General features: G+C 43.8%; 1 protein-coding gene across 11 annotated transcripts in view; it reads right to left on the bottom strand.

The window, feature by feature from the left end:
• Positions 1–20,706, bottom strand: part of MBNL2 (muscleblind like splicing regulator 2) — a 114,836-nt gene that overhangs the window by 91,498 nt on the left and 2,632 nt on the right. Inside the window, exon 1 of one of the 11 annotated variants that reach the window (XM_075423905.1) lies at positions 6,686–6,891. The exons of 8 other annotated variants lie outside the window; for them this stretch is intronic. The gene's annotated coding sequence lies outside the window, so the exon portion shown is untranslated. Of the gene's footprint in view, positions 1–2,382; positions 2,457–5,555; positions 5,680–6,685; positions 6,892–20,706 lie in introns of those variants that run through there. 2 more of the 11 variants (XM_075423914.1, XM_075423922.1) reach the window with 2 other exon arrangements.

Genomic DNA, 20,706 nt, shown 5'->3' with positions numbered 1-20,706 from the left:
ATTATTTAAATAGTGATCAGAATCATCAGTGGCTACTAAATTCAATGGCTGAGAAGGAAAATCCTCCTCAGAAAGCTTCCGAGCCCTGGCAACCCACAGCTAGAGCCACGTGCTAGTCATGAGATGGACTCCTGTCCTCGGCTCACCCTTCTGCCTCCTCCACCTCGGGACAGCAGCTCCTTCCAAGCAGTCTCGTCCCACAGCCAGGGCTGGCTACAGATCCGTAAGGACATGCTGATCCTCAAGCCCTCCCATGAGAAACCCAACACTTTCATCTCCTGTTCCAAACAAACAGATTTCGGAGATGGCGGACTTGTTCCACCTACCTTCAGGCATTCAAATGTGTCACTGGTGACCAAAAAACACCATCTCATTCATTGTCCTTGCACGAAAGGGGAGACAGGCACCTCCAAAGGACAATTCAAAACATGAAAGTACAGCTTTGTCTCCTGGGGCCACCATGAAGCTACGGACCTAACCAGACAGACACACACCTCCACAGACCGGCAGATCACACGAGCGACTGTGCCACCTGCTCTGTGCTCCAGTGGGATGATTTACCAACTTGGGAAGGCAAAAAAAAACAGAAACCTGGCAGAAACATGTGTTTGTTCTCCAGCCTCACTCCCTTGCCCTTCAGGGATTGCATCCTGCTCCTCGAGAGACTGGGGAGAGAAGCAGGGACAGAAAGAGAGCAGGAAGGGGAACTGGATCCCTCACGTCCTATGGAAGTGTCCAACCACTTCCAGCTCCACGGGTGAGGTCCAGGTCCAGCAGACCGATTTAGTTCGAGCTATTGCTCTCCAGCTTCCCCTCTTGAGATGGATGTTGTGGCTTCCTACCACTCAGGACCTTTTACACCAAGGATTAAGCTCCTGGCTTGTCCCCTGCTGCCGTTTCCACTTCAAAGAGCTGCTACTGTGGATACCAAAGCCTTTGAAAGTGGCCTCATCGCACAAAGTCGTGAGCATTAAATGAGATCCTTAAAAAAAAAAAAAAAAAAAGGCAAAAAAATTCCGGCACTGGCTTTTTAAACACATCAGTGCAGCCACTTTCAAAGCCTTTCATGCCTTCCCCACTGTGGCAAAGCAAATCTTCCGGGTTTTTTGGCTTCCCCACAACCCCTTAAAATTATGGCAATAAAGCAATGCAGCCCCAAAGTGTGTCCCAGGATTAGCAGAGGCGGACTAAAACACATAAGGCAACAGTAAACAAAAAAACACACACACAAAAAAAAAAAACCCCAACACGTGAAGAGCAAAGTTTTTAAAGGCAAGCGCTAGAGCTGCAGGAGAGCGGCGCGCCGAGCTGCCGGCGCATGTTCAGCATGCCAATAAGGACTGCAGCACCGCAGTCCCCAGCACCGGCAGCCCACGCGCCGGCGTCCTCCCCTGCAGAAGACCCTCTGGCCAGCCCGAGGAGGTGCCCCAGACCCCATCGCTTCTGGGCTGTGAGGAGACCAAGGTGGGGAAGCCGGCATCAGTCTCCTCGCCCCAGCGGGGCAAGGAGACCACGGTGGGGAAGCCGGCGCTGGTCTCCTCACGGCAGTCAGGGGCCGTCGCGGGGGATGCTGTGCCACGGGTGAACCCCACGCGTGGTACCGCAGCCTTTTAAATAAGTAAAAACAAGGCTGTGCTGAAGTCCTGAATCATCAGCTGGGCGCAGAGGTAGGCTCCAGCCCGTCCCACCAGAGGCGTTCGCAGACAGACTAGTGCGGCTGTAGGGCTGAAACATGTACATAGCTGCTGGTAAAAAGAGGGACAAGTACCCCCCCAAAAAAAGATAAAAATGGACTAAAACTAGGCTTTGCTATCCTACAAGGCAGCTGCTTCCCTCATCTCGGTGTCAGGGGCAGCACCCCACAGAGAGCTGCCGGAGGAGAACGTGAGGGCATAAACCCAACGCGCTGAAACCCAGCGCTGAAACCCATCCTTCTGCACGCCCGAAAACAAACAGAAGTCTTGCCACTTTGCGATTTAAGGTTAGTCTTAGCCTAAGTTCAGAATGTGGCCCATAATATCTATGAAGGGCAAAAATCATGACAGATTCAGAAAATTGAGGAGTACGGGGCTGAGCCATTTGGTACACCTGAAACACATATAACAGAGCGTTTGGAAAAAAAAAAAAATCCATAGAAATCCTCTTAAATCGGGGGGGGGGGAAGTATTCAGCTTGGACAGGAAAGAACACTAGAGGGTTAAAAAAAAAATAAAAAAAATTATTTGCTAGGCCTATCTCTTAAAAGCGATCACACACAAAACACACACTGAAAAGTCACCTTCAAAATTCCCCCCCCCCCCCCCAAAAAAAGGCATTTCTAACAGAGTCCTAGTTTCCTTCCATAAAGCCACAGAAGGAAAACATTTCTGTGTTTTTTCTTACCTGTATTCCCCAATTCTGCCTATGGTCAGAGGCGCTGTACTCTGCAGGAGAGCTTTTACAGCACGTGAACCTCCAGACCGACCTTGTCTCTATTTACGAGTTCAGCAGTGTGAGACACCCAGACCTTCCTGAAACGCTGCTTGTCATCCACTCAGAAACTGATAAAACATTACTGATCTCAAATAGAAAAAATAACACTCTGATACGAACCACCTGTTCCTATTTCTTGATCCATTTCTTTATGCAACAACTGTACCACTAAATCCCTCCCACTGCCTTTATTAGCTATTATTTTTGTATTGCAAAAATCACAAAAAGGAAAACCTGTATTTTTACTGGTGTGTATATATTACATATATGCAGATGCATTTGCGGACACACATCTAGGTATAAAAATGGGGGGGGGGGGGGAAGAGTGCAAATGTCTGCGGTTATCGCTTCTGTTTAGCAGAACTACAGCTGAGCTCTTCTAACTGGCAAAGTTTAAGGTAACCCAAGCCCACTGGGTCCTTTGCCAGACTTACAGCTCCAGGAATCCTACAGGTCTTCCGCAGAAGCGGCAAGCTGCACGCCCGCAGTTCTCAACAGCTTCAATAATCATCACTAGCACACAGTCCCCTGCATAATTAGTATTTCTGCATGTTAGTTATAAGGGTTTAGCATTTAATCTCCTATTGGGTATGTTATTCAGTTTTCACAGCCCCATATTTTTCCTTTTTTAGTGTGTCCAAAATACCGAACTAAGAACTAAACATTTGCCAGCATTGTCAGAGGGAGACCTCGGTGTTTTAAGGGCCTTATTAAAAAAGAATAATTAGAAAAAAAGGATATTAAGAAGTTGGCAGATTCTAGAAAGGGGCTGCGTGATTTCTTTCTCCTCAAGCGCCCTCTACCCCAAATAAAGCCAAAAAGTCTGGTTTTAAAAGATGACTCTGGGCTCCGTATATCAATAATGAACAACTGTCACTGTGTTTGCTAATAATGTATAAGAAGATTAGTTTAATTAGTCAAGCAGTTAATACTACTATTATTTGAACTAGTTTTCAGGACTGACACCCTCTAGAAAAGAGTTTTATTTTCCTCGGGCTGTAATTTCAGCCTGTTTACAGTTCCATAGCACTGCTACACACTAGTTAACCATAACACATTGTATTAAACACATCAAATTCGCTTCACAAATCAACAGCTGGAAAATGGTTTTAAATATACCAACAAATTCTAAAGCAAGTGACTTTATCCTGTTTTGCTACAATTTTGTAACAGCCATGTGTTTTTATTCACAGAAAAGGGGAAAAAAAATCATTGTTTAAAAAAAAAAAAAAAATCGAAACACCAAACTGTTTCCGCCCTGAAAGAGAAAAAAAATCCTCAAAGTCAGAAATTTCTAGTGATATTAGAAAACAAGGTATTACTAAATCACTAATAGCTATTATGTGAAATTTAAATCTTAGCAATGTGTCTAACTACTGATTTAAGAAATTAAAACAGTATGTGAAATCATTAATGAGGAATTTAATTAGAACACTAAGTCTTTTCTCATCTCTCCATACTATAAAACCTGAACGTGTTACAGAGCTTTTTACAAACAAACACAGCACAGATTATTCCTGACATACTTGGGAACAACAGAGAACAACCTTCATTCACAGCAGAAATCAGTTACCAGACCAGAGTGCCTGAAATCCCACATAACACCAAGAGCTACTTTTCTTCCCCCCCCGCAAAAAAAAAAGAAAAAAAAAAAAAAACAATATTGTACCACATGATTATTTCAGATTTCTATAAAATATACGCTTACAAATGAAGAACTTAACTTTGCTTTATAAACACTCTATAGTCACAACACTATACTTTAGGACAAGTAACTCCTTAGTAAACTCTACCTTAGGAAGGCGAAGAAACTAATTCTAAACGGCGTAATGACTCGCTGAAAACAGACAGACCGCACACAGTAAGACATTATGCCACTAATACCTCTGATGATAACCACAGAGCAATTAAGAGGAAGAGATACTACTAAATGAAAAGAGGTACCAGAATCTGGTCCAAAACACTTCTATTACCAACTATTTACATAACAATTGTAAATACAGAGTATTTACGGATACTTGTAACCTCCAAGACAAAAGCACACCTACCTATCTGTATAAAGTATTCCTAGAGCAGGAGAGAATTTTTTTTATCCCTTTGACTTGATTGACTGTCAATAGTTTGATATAAACTATTTGATTAAGTGATGAATGCAAATTTTCACTTTGCAATGTATAGCATTATCCTCCTTATGCCTAACTGCCAATCTCAAAGGCACGAAACACAGCCACTTAAATTACCTAAAAGAAAGGGACAGTCTCAAAACATGAGACTGAAAAGCTTTCTCTGTAAGCGGTGCCCAAAAATGATATTTGCAAAAAATAAAAATTTAGCTCAGATTTTATAGCTTTGAAAAGATTATTTTGACTTTTAACACCACATTTAAACATCGACAGTGATAGATATTTAAACATGCATATCCATACCCCACGGATTTCTAATAATAATGCTCTATATCCTGACACGTTTCACTTATTAGCAGAGCTTGAAATTCTCAGAAGACACAAGGTTGATTTTACTTAGAAGAACGTAGCGTTTAAAAATAACCAGTTCCTACACTGAAGGTGTGCCAACAACCTAGCTGCAGGTCTTCGGCAAGTATTCGGCCAGGGAACAGTGAATTTGAATCAACCTCCTCTGAGCAGAGTCGGCTGTGAGGAGCCAGGAGGTGGCATTGGGAGTTTTGAGCCCATGCCCTGTACTTCTCCTTGGAAAAGCAGAGGGATGGTTGGTCTAGAAGGGCCTATCTAATGCAATATTTTTAAAACTAGCGTAACTTGTTCCTGAGGGTGGGGGGAGGAATAAATCTTAAAACTTTCCCCAAAATTACACCATCAAAAGCTTTTCTAGGCAGTGAAAGGTTCTTTTACCTACTCTCTTCTTTAAGACATTGACCTTTAGTCCTCCACAGCCCATACACTTAATTTTGCTACCCACATCCTATCAGAATACAAATATTTATATACAATGCTCATAGCTATTACAGGAGAAAGAAGATAATATCATTTTGCTGCTGTTTCACCGCTAGTCTTGAAAAAAAAAAGAAAAAAATGTTAAAAACCTGTATTATATACAGTACATACACATTCTGATGCCATAACACAGCTGAAGACTGCATGCTAATTCGGGTTGCGAACCGGGTGGGATCCTGGACGATACTGAGCACCATCACCACACACGGCAGTCTGAGAAAGTTGAAGAGGCTTCAGCACGTCACAGGATGAGGCAACCTCCTCAGACCCCTCCCGCAATATGACGGCAAAGTTCGCTTCCAATCTAATAAATAATAATAATTAGTAACTGCTCTATCCTGCCAGGATTTTACAGACTTCTACCTAAATAACCCTTTTCCTTCTCTCCAAAGCATTTAATGTCAATCTTCTCCATTCCTTCCTGAGGCTCCTCCTTGGCAAGAAAGTTGATGTGCCTCAGCACAGTGAAATCATTGCTCTAAAAGCCAGCCTGCTCATTAAATTATTCTGCTAGCTGTGTGTTCTCTCATTAAAAATGTATAAAGATCAGATAATGGCAGCACATATTATTAACCTTGTTTTCCTTGTTTTCGTGTACAGGTTCTGTATTGCTGCCAAGACAAAGACCTGGAAAGGGCAGGGGAAACACTCAGCTGAACTACAATACGAAAAACTCTCCCGGCTTGCCTTCAAGCGCACAAGGAATCACGGTGTGGCCAAAAACGGCCATACTTTTATAACGGGGTAAAAATATTGTAGTCCCATTGTATGCCTCCTACAAGCCAAAGACAGGCAGCCTTGGCTTTAGTTAAAGCTTCCGATAGGGAATTATTTAGATCAGCCAGTCTAATTCACCTAAATCTTCAGGCATATCTGCTGTAAACTTCACAGATTTCCAGGTTGACTCCTCTCCCTCAAAGCTAGGAAGCCCTACCAGACGACAACCCAGCTAAAAATCCAATTAGGGTAGCAGCACTTCTGAAACACACTGACCTATTTCTTTTTTCACTCGCATTATTTTAATACGCATACACACACGTTCTGTTTCTGAAGAGAGCTATTTATGCTGGAAATTGATTCCCTCTGAAAACGAGTCACTACAAAATCCACCTTTTGCACCCAGACAGAATACATTTGCTGGAGGAATGCTGCTGTCTCGGCTTCCCCGAGCAACACAGACGGTATGCAGCACACTGCAGCAAACTCTTTAAACATTCAGCAAAAGGCAGCGGTTCTCCTACCTTGTTTAGCCCTGTCTGTTCGGCACATTCCCAGCGCGAAGAGGAACATCCGACCGAAATAAACAGCCATATCTTTCCCATCGCGTCATGGTAAGTAATGTTCACATGACACGCCGAGCAGCCCGTATTATTTTCGGCGCTCAGGATGCCTTCTGCCTTCTCTGGGGATTTTTCCTCCGATGATGAAGCAAAGACACAGTCTAAACTCTGTTGCCGAAAGACTGCAGCCCTTCCCTCTCCCAGAGCCCTCCCAGCATATGGCAGCCAATCACGCCCAGCTTCGTCAGCCCTACTGCTCTTCAACTGATCCTAACGGGATGATTGACACGGCAACACAGCGCTTCCAATGTGTAAAAACAATGCATCCATACTGATGAACCAGGAATCTCCCTCACGCCGGGAAGGAGTTTTACCGGCGAGGTAAAGCGATACCTCCACGAAACAGCACACGCAGCAAAAGCAAAACAACTGCCCTCCCCTCCGCTGCAACGAACGGCAGCCACACCATCCCTTGCGCAAGAATTTCCGCAGCTTTTGCTAATCGTGTGTGCTGGCACAAACAACGTTTCCGAAACCGCAGGAGTGCAATGGTGCTGTTTGGGTTGTAAAGGTGAGCTGCACACCATAAACCACACGCTCCACCCTTTAGTCTAACGCGCGCCGGTTCAGGCAGTAACAGTCTCATTTTAATGCTGCATAATCTCACTGCGCAGCGTTTGCGTTTAACAGCAATATGTACGCATAATGTCTTGCCGAATACTTGAGAGCAGTCGTTAGGGACTGCAGATACGGGATGCTTCTCGACGAAAACATTATACGTATAATGGTGTTTTAATACCCTTGGTGGACAAAGCACATCAGCAGCATCCGAACTGCGGTTCCTGTGATGAGCTTACACGTTCGTTTGTACCAAGGTTCCGGCACAAGGACTATGATACCAGTTGCCATTTTCAAGTCAAACTGTGGGCAGCTTGATACACCAGGCTGCTGTCAATCAGTTTTCCCCACAAATTTTGCTGAAGTTTTAAAACAAGAGAACAAAGCAGCCAAAGATTATTGAACAAGAGTTGCAATTAAGGAAAATACAAAAAGGAGCTTAAGCTGAAAGTCAACCTTTATCCAGAAAGGGATAAGATTGCAGTGGAATACTACTTTAGACAGCAGTTTATGCAGTCCAAGCCATTACATAAAAATGTGTAAAATGTATTTAAAATGCCACTACAAGTTTAGAAATATGAATAGAGAAGAGGAAAACAAAGCGCTCATTCACTGGCAGCTCTGTCCCAAGGCCCCATTGTTTCCTATGGGCTGTTTTGCATATTATAAATGCTCCTTCCCAAAAATCCATTATTCGTCTATCTCGCAAGCAAAAACCTCTCCTTCGGGCTCTGCCATCTCCCACTCAAATTTGTGAAAGCCCTGCTCTCCCCTCCCTGGCACAGCCGAAACGTGCTCCCGCCGAGGAGGCTCCTGCCAGCGAGCCCTCATTCCTGGTCCAGCCGCCCCCTCGCCTCTGCTCCAGTCTGCCCTATTTAAAAAAAAAAAAAAAAAAGAAAAAAAGTAATAATAACCGCCAAAAAAAACCCAAATAGATGATTCTGGTGGGTCTCAGGAGACTCCAGGGACAGGGGTGGTACCTCCATCTGTTATTAACGTGTCCTGGGTGCGTTTCGTCAGTATTTTCCACATTTCTGAGTTTGCCAAACTCGAGCTGTCCGTGTTAAAAATTTTCCACACTGGACATCTGCTGCAGGATTTATTTACTTTTCTGCCAAAATGCAGCTTGCCCATTTCTGTGATAGCCTAGATATAACCACGCTGCTCTGCCACCCTTGTAACTCACTCACCAGGGAACTCTGGCTCCCCGGCCCACGTCGGGGCAGCCATGAAATCTGGCAGAGTGCTGATCCCTTGGGTTTTTCGGTTGTTTTTTTTGTTAAATCAAGGCTATATTTTTTGCTGTACTTATGAAAATATATTCCTACGTGACAAAGCTCTAAAACCTGCTAGAATTCAGCTGATAGGTACTGTCTTCAATTTTATTTTTTTTCTGATCCCCACATTACAACCCTCAGAAAATGTCCTGCAGGAAGCGTCCACCGCCTCTTCCAGCCATCCGTCCGCGTGCGGCTGGAAAAGCACCGGCCCCACGGTGCGACTGAGCGTGTAATGGGCTCAAGTTACAGGAGATTAGCAGGATTTCCCCTGTAACTGCTGCTCCCATCTGCCGGAGACCAGACATTGGAGCTGACAGCAGGAAGACAACCTCGCCTGTTGCTTTCGTGACCCTTCGGCTGGTGCCCCACGGACGTGCCGGAGACAGGCCCTTGAGAGTGCGCTGAAGAGGGGAGGCGAGGAAGGTCGGGTGGACCAAAACATGACACAAAGCTGGGCAGAAGAGGGAGAGACAGCAATGAGGGGGAAAGGGAGGAAGAAACGCAACAGCCAGAGCCTGGAAATCCTGGGTCTGGTCTGGCAGAAGATTACCACAAGGAAGAAGATGGCACCTAAGCCGGATGAGGAGCTGGGGAGAGTAAGCAGCACAGGTACCATCAGTCAACGGGAGCCAGCCGCCCTGCCCATGGACCACATGCATGTTCACACGGCAACATGCGCCGAGAGCTTCTGTGGTCCGTTAGCTGGCTTCTAAAGAGGGAAGAAACTTGCAAATTACCTCAAAAATACAAACCCAAGACAAGTCACCAACACACCCCCCAAAAGGCAAGGGTTGAACGCTGCCTGCACAACCCGATTTCGGGGCCACCGCTTCACAGCACATACACCAGTCTCCAGCCAGTCTCCACCCAGCGCAAAGCTTCAACTGCAGTGAAAGCAGGGTTGAGGCGCTCCAAAATATCGTTCCTCGGACTCTCAAATCATGAATGCAAAGCTAGCAGCCATGCACTCCCTCGGCTCCTGGTGTGGGTTACAATGTTCTAGTTCCTCCCTTGCCAAAGGATCAGAAGGCCCTCAACTCAGTAGGGCGTGCTGAAAATAAATCACGTCACATTTGTGAACCCTTCGGCTAGGCCCCATCAAAAAGCTCAAGAGATAATGTATGATCCTTCTCAAAAATGGCACTTGAATAGTGTGCAGCAAATAAGGCGTGAGCTCACGGGCTGAAGAAAAAGCTATTTTTTAAAAACACCTGCTCTGTACGCTGAGGAATTCCAAAGTGACTGATCTCAAATTGTCATGTGCCTATGCGCCCATTCATTTTTCACATCAGTTACAAAGAAAAAGGCCAGGATTTCAATTTTCAGGGCAATTTTTGCAATTAAATATATAATACGATTGTATAATGACATCATCTTGGAGAAGCTGAGGACTTCAGATGTCAGACACAAAGAATAACAAATAGGTAAATGCTCAATTGAGAAAATGTCATCTGCTATGCTTGACATGCTACTATAATTAATGAATCAAGGGAAAAATGCTGCTAAAGGTGAGTATTACACACAATTTTCTGAAGCGCGTAGATCTAACTTTTCTCCAAAAGTGGACTATTTTGGAAGTAATAAAGGGGAGGAGAACTGGAGCATGCAGAACCCACACAGCTGTTTTTCCTTCTTTACTCTTGAATCAAAGCGATTAGGTCTAATCCCAGAAAAAACAAAACTTCTCAATTTAAAGGGAGCTTTGCAAGAAGCGTGGCATATATCTAACACTAACTTTGAAGACACCAAACAACTTAAATGACATTCAGTACAGCAAAAAGATGATTTTGAGCCTTGCATAGACGATCTATGGCAACAGACATTTTGGCAAGTTCAGCAATGGCAAGAACAACTTCAAAACTATTTCTTGTGTCAGTAACAGACTCTTCGCTTAGTAACTTCCCACAACCAGCAAAATTCAACCTTGGTAGCTATGGTCTGAATGACAGCATAAAGAAAAGTCAAGGCAGCTGCCAAGATTTTAAAACTAGGCACCTAGACCTATCCATGCCTAATAACACTGATGCCAGCCTTTGGAAAATACCCCCCTCTCTCTCTCTCTCGGGGCTGAAGTGACAGTAGAAATCATTATGAGTTATAAAAATAAAGAGTAATGCCAAAAGTCAAGTTGCTAACTGGAAGCAGTTTTGCTGTTCTGAAAGGACACTGCAAGATCTCATTTTGATTTTAAAAATACGCTTATCAGAATAACTTTAAGTCCAGGATTCCAACTGCTTTAAATTCCTAGCACCCAGACATCCCAACATCTCCCTAACCTAGGAAAAGTGGAGACTGATTGTGCACAGACATGAAAACAGACTATTTTCATCATATATGCTGAGAGAAACATGAAATGAAAACACACCACAGAAGCAAGTGCATCTTCAAGCTACATGTTAGGATTCAATCTTACCAAAATTAAGGTGGCTTCTGGAGGCCTTCCAAATCCCCTCTCTCCTTCTGCTGGTTGCACAGGGAATTTAAGCCATGTCTAAACTGTGAGATCCGAACACACTGGTTCAGGCACGCATCCAGTCTGCATCCTGACTTGATTCTGGGATGACACCAATTCCCCATGAGCGTGAAAATTGAGTACACGCGCACCGTTCCTTCACAGGGTGGTTCCAGTTGGGCAGGGTGATGAAGGCACCAGCCAGAGGAGAGCTGCAGTATGCTCCAACCAGGCTTTGCAGCTGAACGTTTGAGAGACATATCTCGGGTGCCACGGAGAGCTGAGCTGCCTCTGGATTGTAGCCTTATGCACTTAGCTTGAAATATATTTGACCATATATAAACAACCACATCACACTGAGTCACTCTACTCCCCCTCTCTCTTTATAGTCACTGAAGAGAAAGAGGCATTTGTGGGCTGTGATTCATCCTATTCCAAAGTAGCTATTCTAAGAGACTCCATCATATCCTAAAAGCATCTGTGTTTCTCTGTTGGTTACCTGAGACGGTCACCCTCAGGCTCCTTCTACCATGTCCTTCACTGAACACGCAAGAGGTAAAATTTTACTACAGAAGAAGCTTTATTAGGAACATAAATATTTAGACACTTAAGTTACATGCACTGGATAGCACTTTTGATTTTCAAACTCATTTAGAATAACTGGAGACATTAACATAGAGCTAAAAAACACCTGTATTTTGACAATGTACAGTTATAGCTTCAGTGTAAATCCTCAGCTTGCCATAAGCATGTTCCAGCTATGTTGCTATATAAGCTACATAAGCTTGTTCTCTAAGCTATGCTGAACATGTTCCAGGTTTTTTCCCCCTCCCTGACTGAATATCAACCCTTGCACTCACTCACGCTTTCTTCCTCTGAACAACTGATTGACACCAAATTAACCTAAGAGGAGCTGGACTGGGATCCTCCTCCCGATTTCCTTTTTGATTTTGGAGGGGTGCATTTTTGAGGGGAGGGAGGACTAGCAAAACAACGAATATCTTGCTGACTCTGCCTGTGTAAGACAGGTAATATAAACTGGAAAAATAGTAAGGTAGGTAAAATAAATTGGCAGACGACCTATATTGCCTTACTCTTAGAACGCAGACTTATGCAAAAGTTTTTTTCAGGAAAGTGATTCTATTTTTCTTCGTGACAGCTGAAAAAAAAAAAAATCTGTTTGCAGTTTGCTGATCTGAAATAGCAAATCACAGAAGTATTAAAACATTAACATTTAAATTTTAGTCATCCTAACCCAGACATCTAGTGCCTCCTTACACACTCTAGGGAATTCCTGTTGGCCTCCAGTGGTCACTGCTGGAAAGACTGGGTTACTGGTATGTCCTGGCTTGTGTCTGCCAGTCCCGTGCAGATGTCCCAGATATAAAATGGTCTAGTGTCATTTTAGATGCCATATACTTAGGTACCTGTACCCGCCCAAAAACGTAAACCATTTCCTCAATACACATCAGAATAGATCTTCCCAACTCTCCTAGCAGAATGTAAAAGGGTTACATGCAAAGCAGAAACACTTCATCTTCAACTGCTGAACCCTACTCAGAATAGATGTTTTATGAATCACAAAGAATCACGGGGTAACAGCACAAGCACTATTTAAGCCAGCAACTTATATCATAAATTCAATATAAATCCTTCTCTTTGCTAACTGACTTCAGGTCCCCCTACTTTGTACAGCATCCACCACAACCAGGGAATTCTCTGATGGAAGTCTCCCAAGCATCTCACTCCAGCTGAAATAAACACCGAACACTTAAGCCTTCATAAAAAATGTATTTTGAATACATGTGGTTATGAAGAATACTTTCCAAATGCGTCAAATTAAGAAGAAACTGTTACACCCTTTAGTCTCTAATACCCAGTTGGAAACAACGTGAAGGTGTGAACCGCCACTAATGTCTAAATTATCTTTAGCGAGATCCCTGTGTACTGGGAAGTTCTTCCATTGCTGATAAAAACATGCTCCTTCCTCCTCAGACCCCTCCATGACTAATTTCCTCCATAGCTATTGTTCTGGCCTCAGATTTGGAGTAGCTCCTATTCAAACCCACAACAGGAGGAAACCATTTGACAAATCACCTTGTCAGAGAACCTACTAACCTCAGCCACAAAGCCACGCGGGCACAGGAAAACCCTCTCGTGTCTCAGGGAGCATAGGTGGAGGATGCACATACCAAACTTCTGCCCCTCGTCCTGAGAATTTGCTGGCTTCCCACATCAGCCAACCTACTGGGAAGACACAGGAGCAAGATTTGCCCTCTAAAAAGTTCCTAAGTTACCAAATATAATACTCCACATAACTACATGAGAGAAGTATTCCAACTACGTTGTTTGCAGGTAAACCAAATATTTTTTTTAATCTTCTACGAAAATTCAATTATCAGCGCCTAATGTATCCCAGATCCTGCATATAATTCAAGCAATGGCTGCAAATAATAAATCTTCCAGCCAGTGATGTAATTAGGACTCTCTAATTATCCTCTAAATCCAAAAGCTCTATTTTACTACTCCATTATAAACGCAAAGGGAAAAAGATGCCACCGAAACTAAGCTACATTTTTAATTTACGCATCTTCAATTAGCACAAAAATAATTCAACTCTTTCTAATTCATTAAGATTATCCTATTGTTTTTGCACACTACTGCAATACAGGTGTAAAAGATCCCATTGCTGTTTAACAGGTGATGCTCACTCCCGGTTCCCTACAAGCCGCTACTCAACAGCCGGCGCCTGTAGGGTAGATACTCAGGGGTACGCAGCAAAACCAGCAAGCAGTCTCCACTGTAAGCAGAGAAAACAGGCTCCAGGAGACTTCAGAGAAAACGGAAGCCAATTGGATAATTTTTGTTTTTGAAAAATCAGTAAGAGTAGGATTCAATCCCTCACCCTTTTACAGCAATTAATAGCCTGCACATGTAAGAGCAGAGGACTCCATATAATTAACAAAGCATTACTTTGGCAAGCAGGGAAGACGTGCAGTATGTAAGTACTGGGTTTTATTTCTTCCTGTGATGTATGGATGACAGGTAGGAGAAAGCTATGCCAAGTGAACTGCTGGCAAGCAACTAGTCTTTTGGGTAGCAGGCAGCTCTGTTTTGTGAAGTCTATGAGCATGTGTTCACATAGGCAAGCTTTTCTTTCAACAGCAGAGTTACATGCATTCACAGTCATGAGTTTTGCACAAAATTTCCATTTTCACCTCAGAAAAGGTTGTTTTGTTTCAGCTTGCTCTCTGCTTATCGTGAAGTGCCAGGAATACTTTTGTTTGTATAATGTTTTTAAACTTTACATGTGGATCTTGGCCGAATTACTCTGCCACATAATACCACATACATGATCATGAACTTTCATTTTTCCCAAATGTCATGTAACAAATGAAAAAACAAGTAGCTGTATACACAGAAACAGGAATTGTTTTCACTCAGAAGAAATAAGCAAACAAGAACAACGAAGGGCAAGAAACAAGGTCCTCTAGCAAAAGCACGAGGTATAGGATGAAAAGGCATCCAACAGCCTGATTTCTGATGACAGCATGGTTCAAGCAGCGCACATCGTTTTAATCCAACCACCGCAACAAATAAAGTAAATTACACAAAGAATGCCTCAAAAATCAATTCATCAACAGAGGTCCAAAGATAGAACAGAGAGTTTATTTGTAGGGAAAACTCTGTAAGAGGATAGCGTCCAGCCTTCTAACACGGTGTACTTCACCTCTTTCATATTTTTCTCTGACTCTCCTCTCCCTCTCAAAAAAAGAAAAAGGTATTATAAAGTTGACAAAGCCATTTATTTGGCTATTCTCCTTCATACCAACTCTAATAACAATACAATATGAGCAGTAACACACAGCAGCAGAGCCAAAATAAGATTAGAAGGCATCCTGTCTGCTACCTTTGGCTTACTTAAAGGTAGTACCAGCCAAAGGGGACTCCAGAGGAAGAGCGCAAGACGAAGATTACACAGATCTTTTGCTGTGGGGTACATAGTCTTACAAACTTTAGATCATAAGGCAAATTTCACTGCAGTCCACCTGCCCTCGTGGCGATTGTGATGCCACCTCAAACCCCGAAGCCATCTTCAGCAGGCCCGTGAGGAGGGGTTCGCCTGGTTGAGCAGTTATTAATCACCAAAGGGTTCTGCCCCGTCCCTGTGGGACGGGTGAGACTGAAGGTAACCAGCTGACAAAAATAACATGCAGGTCCTCAAGTCATAAATACTTAGGCCCACAATACTGATCTCATTATTGGTTGCTGCAACAGTATTGTATGAACCACAAAAGCTGTACTGAGGACACGAAAATAAGTTTACCACTAAGCATCCCACAGTAGCTGGTCAGCTCAGTTCAAAGTTGTCTAAAAAATTCTTAATTTTTGGGGAATCTGTGCCAGGCTCCTAGAAACTTCGGTTGGAAGCAAGCTCTAGAGGTTACCTAGTCCAGCCTCTGTCTCAAAACAAGACTATCACCAATACCAGACCAGGTCAGCTGTGGCTTTGCCTTGATGAGTCCCAAAAAGCTCTGAGGATGGATATGAGCTTCTCTGGATGACCTGCTGCAGTGCTGCACCACCCTTCTAGCAACAAGACTTTCCCGACGTTCAACCTGTATCTCCAAAGCAACAACTTGTTGTCATTGTCCCTTTGGCACTACTAAGTAGAGTATGGCCCTATTATCTTCATAACCATCCTCCAGCAGCTGTACACAGCTACTGGATTGACCCTTCACCTCCTTTTCATCCAACTAAAGCAGCCCAGCTCCCTCAATCTAGACCCCTGTTCATAACAGTAGCTCTTCACTGGATCTAGACATGGTAACAGTCCTCTATCTGAGCTAGAAGCACTGCCTTTGACAAAAGCAGTGACCATGTGTTCAGTTCCCAATGGATGAACTAGAGAGACTTCCATCTTTATCTCTTTGCTGTTGGCAGCAATGACAAGGGAATATCGCTCAGATGTCTTGCATTTGCTTCTTCTGATTCTTCTTTGAACTGCTGACAGAAGGGATAGGTTAAAAGCTCTAGATCCTGCACAGAAAGGTTCACAGAATTTTAGACCTTAGTGTTTTGGTCCTCTTGGATATTTTGCATATTGAATGCACTTCCATTTTACAAAAATATCTACAACCAAGCTACCTAACAACAAAAAAATGAAGTTACCAGTGCTCACTTTCTAGAAAAGTTCTTTATAGGTCCTTCAAAAACCAAAATTTGATGCAGACGCTTCAAATTATAGCCATCTTCCAAGACTTCCTTTTGAGACAACACAACTTGAAGTGTATTGGCAACTCAAAAAAACCCCAAACCTTTAAGGATATGCCATTCATTCTGCTCTTTTTTTCAGTCTATTATGCAGAACGAAACAAATAACTATGAACCCACTGACAAAATCCTGCTGAAGTAAGCAAAGTGGAACTACAGCAGTTTCAATCATTCCTCCTGTTTAGAAAACTCTCTCCTAAAAGCCTTGTGCACAGACTTCTGCACAAACCAACACCTTCCCCCTTTCCAGTTTGTTTCCAGCAGCAGACTCCACCAGGGACTCAGCAGCAGCAAGGACCAGCTCCAGCAGGTTTGGTACTGCTGGTACCACATAAGACAAAGTGCTTCAGTCACCTCTGAAATCGTAAAGAAGCATGAGGTAAGCTTTCTGGAAAGCGAGAACAATGCTGTAGTAATCCTCCTGTCAGCCTAGGGCCATCGCCACAATTCAGATGACCAAACCGCCCTGCTGCATCACAGGGGAGGAGTACTGAGCTCCACCCAGCTCTGGCCTCCAGTTATTGCCATGCTATTAGTCAGGAGGCCTCTTCATAGCTCAGAAAGCGTATTGATTTTCCTTCCCCCTTCCTCTAACTCACAACAGCGAGGACAGGTTATTTCAAGAAAACGACATACTGAAGCCACCGACACCACCTCCTCCTGCTGGAATACGCCTTCATCTTACCATTACGGCTATTACACCCTCACTCTTCCTGCCCACACTCCCCACTGCTCCCACAAGATGCACACCCAGGTCTAACCATTCCCAGGATTCAACAGCTCGTACCCCGAGAAAGAATCACAGGGTGTCCACGCCTCTCCCGTGGCACCCAGAGACCTGAATGGCACAGCCCACTTCATCTGCCATGGTGTAAACTGGAATGGGCTGTTCAAGGAATTATGAAAAGAACCATAGAAATCAGATACCTTCTAAAAGCTCTGATTAGCCGGAGAAATATCACTCCACCACAAACAGGAAGCAAAGAGCATAAAGCATTATGAAATTAAGTGAATGAATTGAGTAACATAAGACCTACCTCTAACTGCCAACATGCAATACACAATCCCAAGAGTGAAATACCTGATACGCATTGCATCACGCAAAGCTGTCTAGAGGAGGTCTAAGTCCCATGTCTTCCCTCCCCCCCCAATACTGAATCAAAGACTGAGGCACAAGCAGATGTCAGAAAGCACTTCCTTCACCTATTCTGCAAACATGAAATCTAAGGTGCCTCTAGAAAGGCATCTTTGTTAGATTTCATTAATCTGAAAAGCAAAGCTGACATTTATGCACTTAAAAACTACAACAAACCAACGGCTTTAGGAAGGCTAGCACTAGTCTCTCATAAAGGAATGCAGAAAAATGTCCCAGAATGATAAATCTTGGGAATTTCACCAGATACACTGGCAAGGCTGAACACGCTGAAGTCCCCAGAATTCCAGAATTAATCTTTTCATGTTCTGTATGAAACATCAGTTTCCTCACAGCCCCCTTGGCACCTTCACTGGTCATCTCTGGTCCAACTTGCGGAGCTGGTTGTATTTTTGATTTGACCCTTGACAGAGAAGTTGAACATTAAGGATATCGCAACACTACTGCTGTCATGGAAAGAGCATCACCTCATTCCAGCAAGTGAAAGAATGTCCACTTTCCCAGAAACTGCAGAAAGCCTCAGTAGAGCAAAGATCAAGAAACTCCAAACATCTTCTCCAGCTTGCAAATGGCCAGCAGGGCAAGGGCCTGGGGGCTCAGGGAACCACTAACTGGTACCACCAACAATGATCAAAAATACAGTCAACTCCTAACAACCACTGATCCAGTAGCGAACCCCAAAATCACCTTGATGTTTTGGTATCTCACCATATACACATACAGGACAGAAATTTCAGATCTGTGAATGGCAAATAAAGGCTGAAATAACTAATGCATCAAAGCCCATGCTAAGGCCTTCAATGCTCAGGGCCGATGACATCCATATAGACATATCTCGTGAAAACCTTGTGGGCACTTGGAGAGGCCTCTCAGGTAGCAAAAAAATGCACTTCACCCATACCCACCAACAGCCAGATTGCACAACTCAAGTCAAGCACATTTAGACCCCCCTGTACCTTAAAACAGGTTGGATTTTTTTTTCCTCTGAGACCTGTGAATTCAATCCATACTCCTTCCAGTCTTAAATCATTAACAAAATACTCAGAAGTTTCCTTCCACCTTGGCAATGTAATAGTTCTACCACTGCTGAAGAAACTCCCCATAGATATACTGTCCTGAGCAACCACTGGCTAATGCCAAATCTCCCGTTCCTGAAAAAGGTCAGTAACAAAGCCAACTATCGGCTCGCTTAAATGAACTGAATGCTATAGACCAGGGACACCAAACTACAGAGAGAACGTGGACTGTCCCATAGTTCTAATTATCTCCTGTCAGAGAAGGTGTGGGCTGATATAGACTCAACCTCCCAGACCTCCTTTTCCAATACCATGATGCACGAGATATTTATTTAATATTTAATATGTCTGTCACCAGGGTGGTGGGGACACCCCACAAGGGCCCACAAAAATATGATGGCCAGTCTGGGTCCTTCCCAGGTAAACTAGGAGCAATGTGGACACAAGCAGCAGTGGGAAACTGCTCCATCACTGGACGCTTCCCCTGTAGACACCTACAAAGCTCAGTTCCCTCTACGCTGCTTTCTAACATCAGCATCAAACTACCAGGTGAACCAGCCAGTAACAACCTCAAGTTCCCTCTGCGTGGAGACATAACAGACCTACTCATCCTTCAGCACAAACAGCTACAGCACCACCAAAACAAGGAGGAGTAGCTGAAGTTAAACCCAAACCTGAATTCGGTGGTGAGCAGAGGAAAGCACTGTTGAGAGTTCCCAGCCACAGACAGCCCCTGGTTTTGTTGCTTTAAGATACATGATCCCAACTGGTCATAGGTCAGAAGTATTTCTGGACTTTACACTGACATTATACTTTCATACTGAACCATTACTCAACGACAGCGTCGCTGTCTCACTCTAAACAACGAGCGACCTTGCGTCTCCAGCACGCTGCAGGCAGCTCAGGAAGCCTTCCAGTCTAGGAAATCTGTTAACTCCAGAACGTGCCATGTCTTTCCCCAGTGACACAGCCGCGTACCATCACCCTCCCATGTTCCAGGCTGCGTCCTCGCAGCGCTCAAACCTCTACCCGCAATTTTACAGCTCTCCGTGGCCCTGGGCAGCAAAACGGCGACCTTGGGCTCCACAGAGGAACAGTCCCTGAACAATCATCGTTGTCATCAGCCACCCAACGTGAGCCGAACGTGCCGCTGTGCAGCCCCATGTCAGGATAAACTGCTGAGTTACTCAATACTTCAGGCTCTTTGAAGCAGTCTGCTCTTCCTTCACACCTGTAGCTGATGGAGCCATACCAACTACGTTTTTATTCCAAATTTAGCTCAGTGTTTCGATACTGCATTGCTCTGTGGCCATAAGCGAATGGACAGCATCAAACCCAGTTATCACAAATAATCCAAACACAGTGATCAAGACAGCAAAGAGCGCGGGGAGGGAAATATCAGCAGTACAAAAGATTGTTTCTGTTTTTAAAGGTTTATTTACCAGAAATGACTGACTTGAAACTGAAAAACATTTTTGATCAACACTCTTCCCGACTTCCACTTCAATGACATTTTAATGAATGCTTTCTAAGTAGCTCTACTTACGTAAAGTTGCAAATGAACGTGGGAGAACACTGAAGAAAGGTAATGGGGGGGTGGGGAGGGAAAGAAAATTCCATCAGGGATTTTATTTCTTGGATGCCTCCGAGACAAAGAATAATAATTCATCTGGGGAAAAGCGATCCAGCAAAGATTCGACTGGTAAAAGACATCTGGAAAGGAGCAATACGTAGACAGAAAGAGTCTGAATTATGATAGAGGGACATGAAGAAAGATACAGGGAGATCTGGAAGCCAATTAGGTTACTTTGTAATTCCGCAAAGATGGAGGCAGGGTTTCACATCTGTCCCGAGTACTTCAGCCCCAGACAGCTAGCAATAAACTGCCAGAAAAAAAAAATGTACAGAAGAGCAGTAGATACGATTGTTAGGACTGGCTGGAGCCATCTGAAGTGAGATTTCTACCCCAGTAACTGACAGTATGAAAATACCTTCTTCGATAGCAGGTTTAGCATGGTTCATGGTTCTTTATTTCTGTTTTTACTGGCAGGTTGGACCAAATTCTGAAACCTTCCACTAGAACCACAATAAGACCTACGAGGGCCTCTTAAAGGTGGGGGAAAAAGGCAATATAAACAATCAGACTGTTCATTCACCTAGCATGCCATGAGTTTCGCCAAGAACATGCC

This window comes from Opisthocomus hoazin, chromosome 1 (genome assembly GCF_030867145.1).
Source record: "Opisthocomus hoazin isolate bOpiHoa1 chromosome 1, bOpiHoa1.hap1, whole genome shotgun sequence".
NCBI classification, from domain to species: domain Eukaryota; kingdom Metazoa; phylum Chordata; class Aves; order Opisthocomiformes; family Opisthocomidae; genus Opisthocomus; species Opisthocomus hoazin.
Note: the sequence above shows the minus strand (reverse complement) of the source record. Positions and strands in the feature narration are given on the sequence as shown.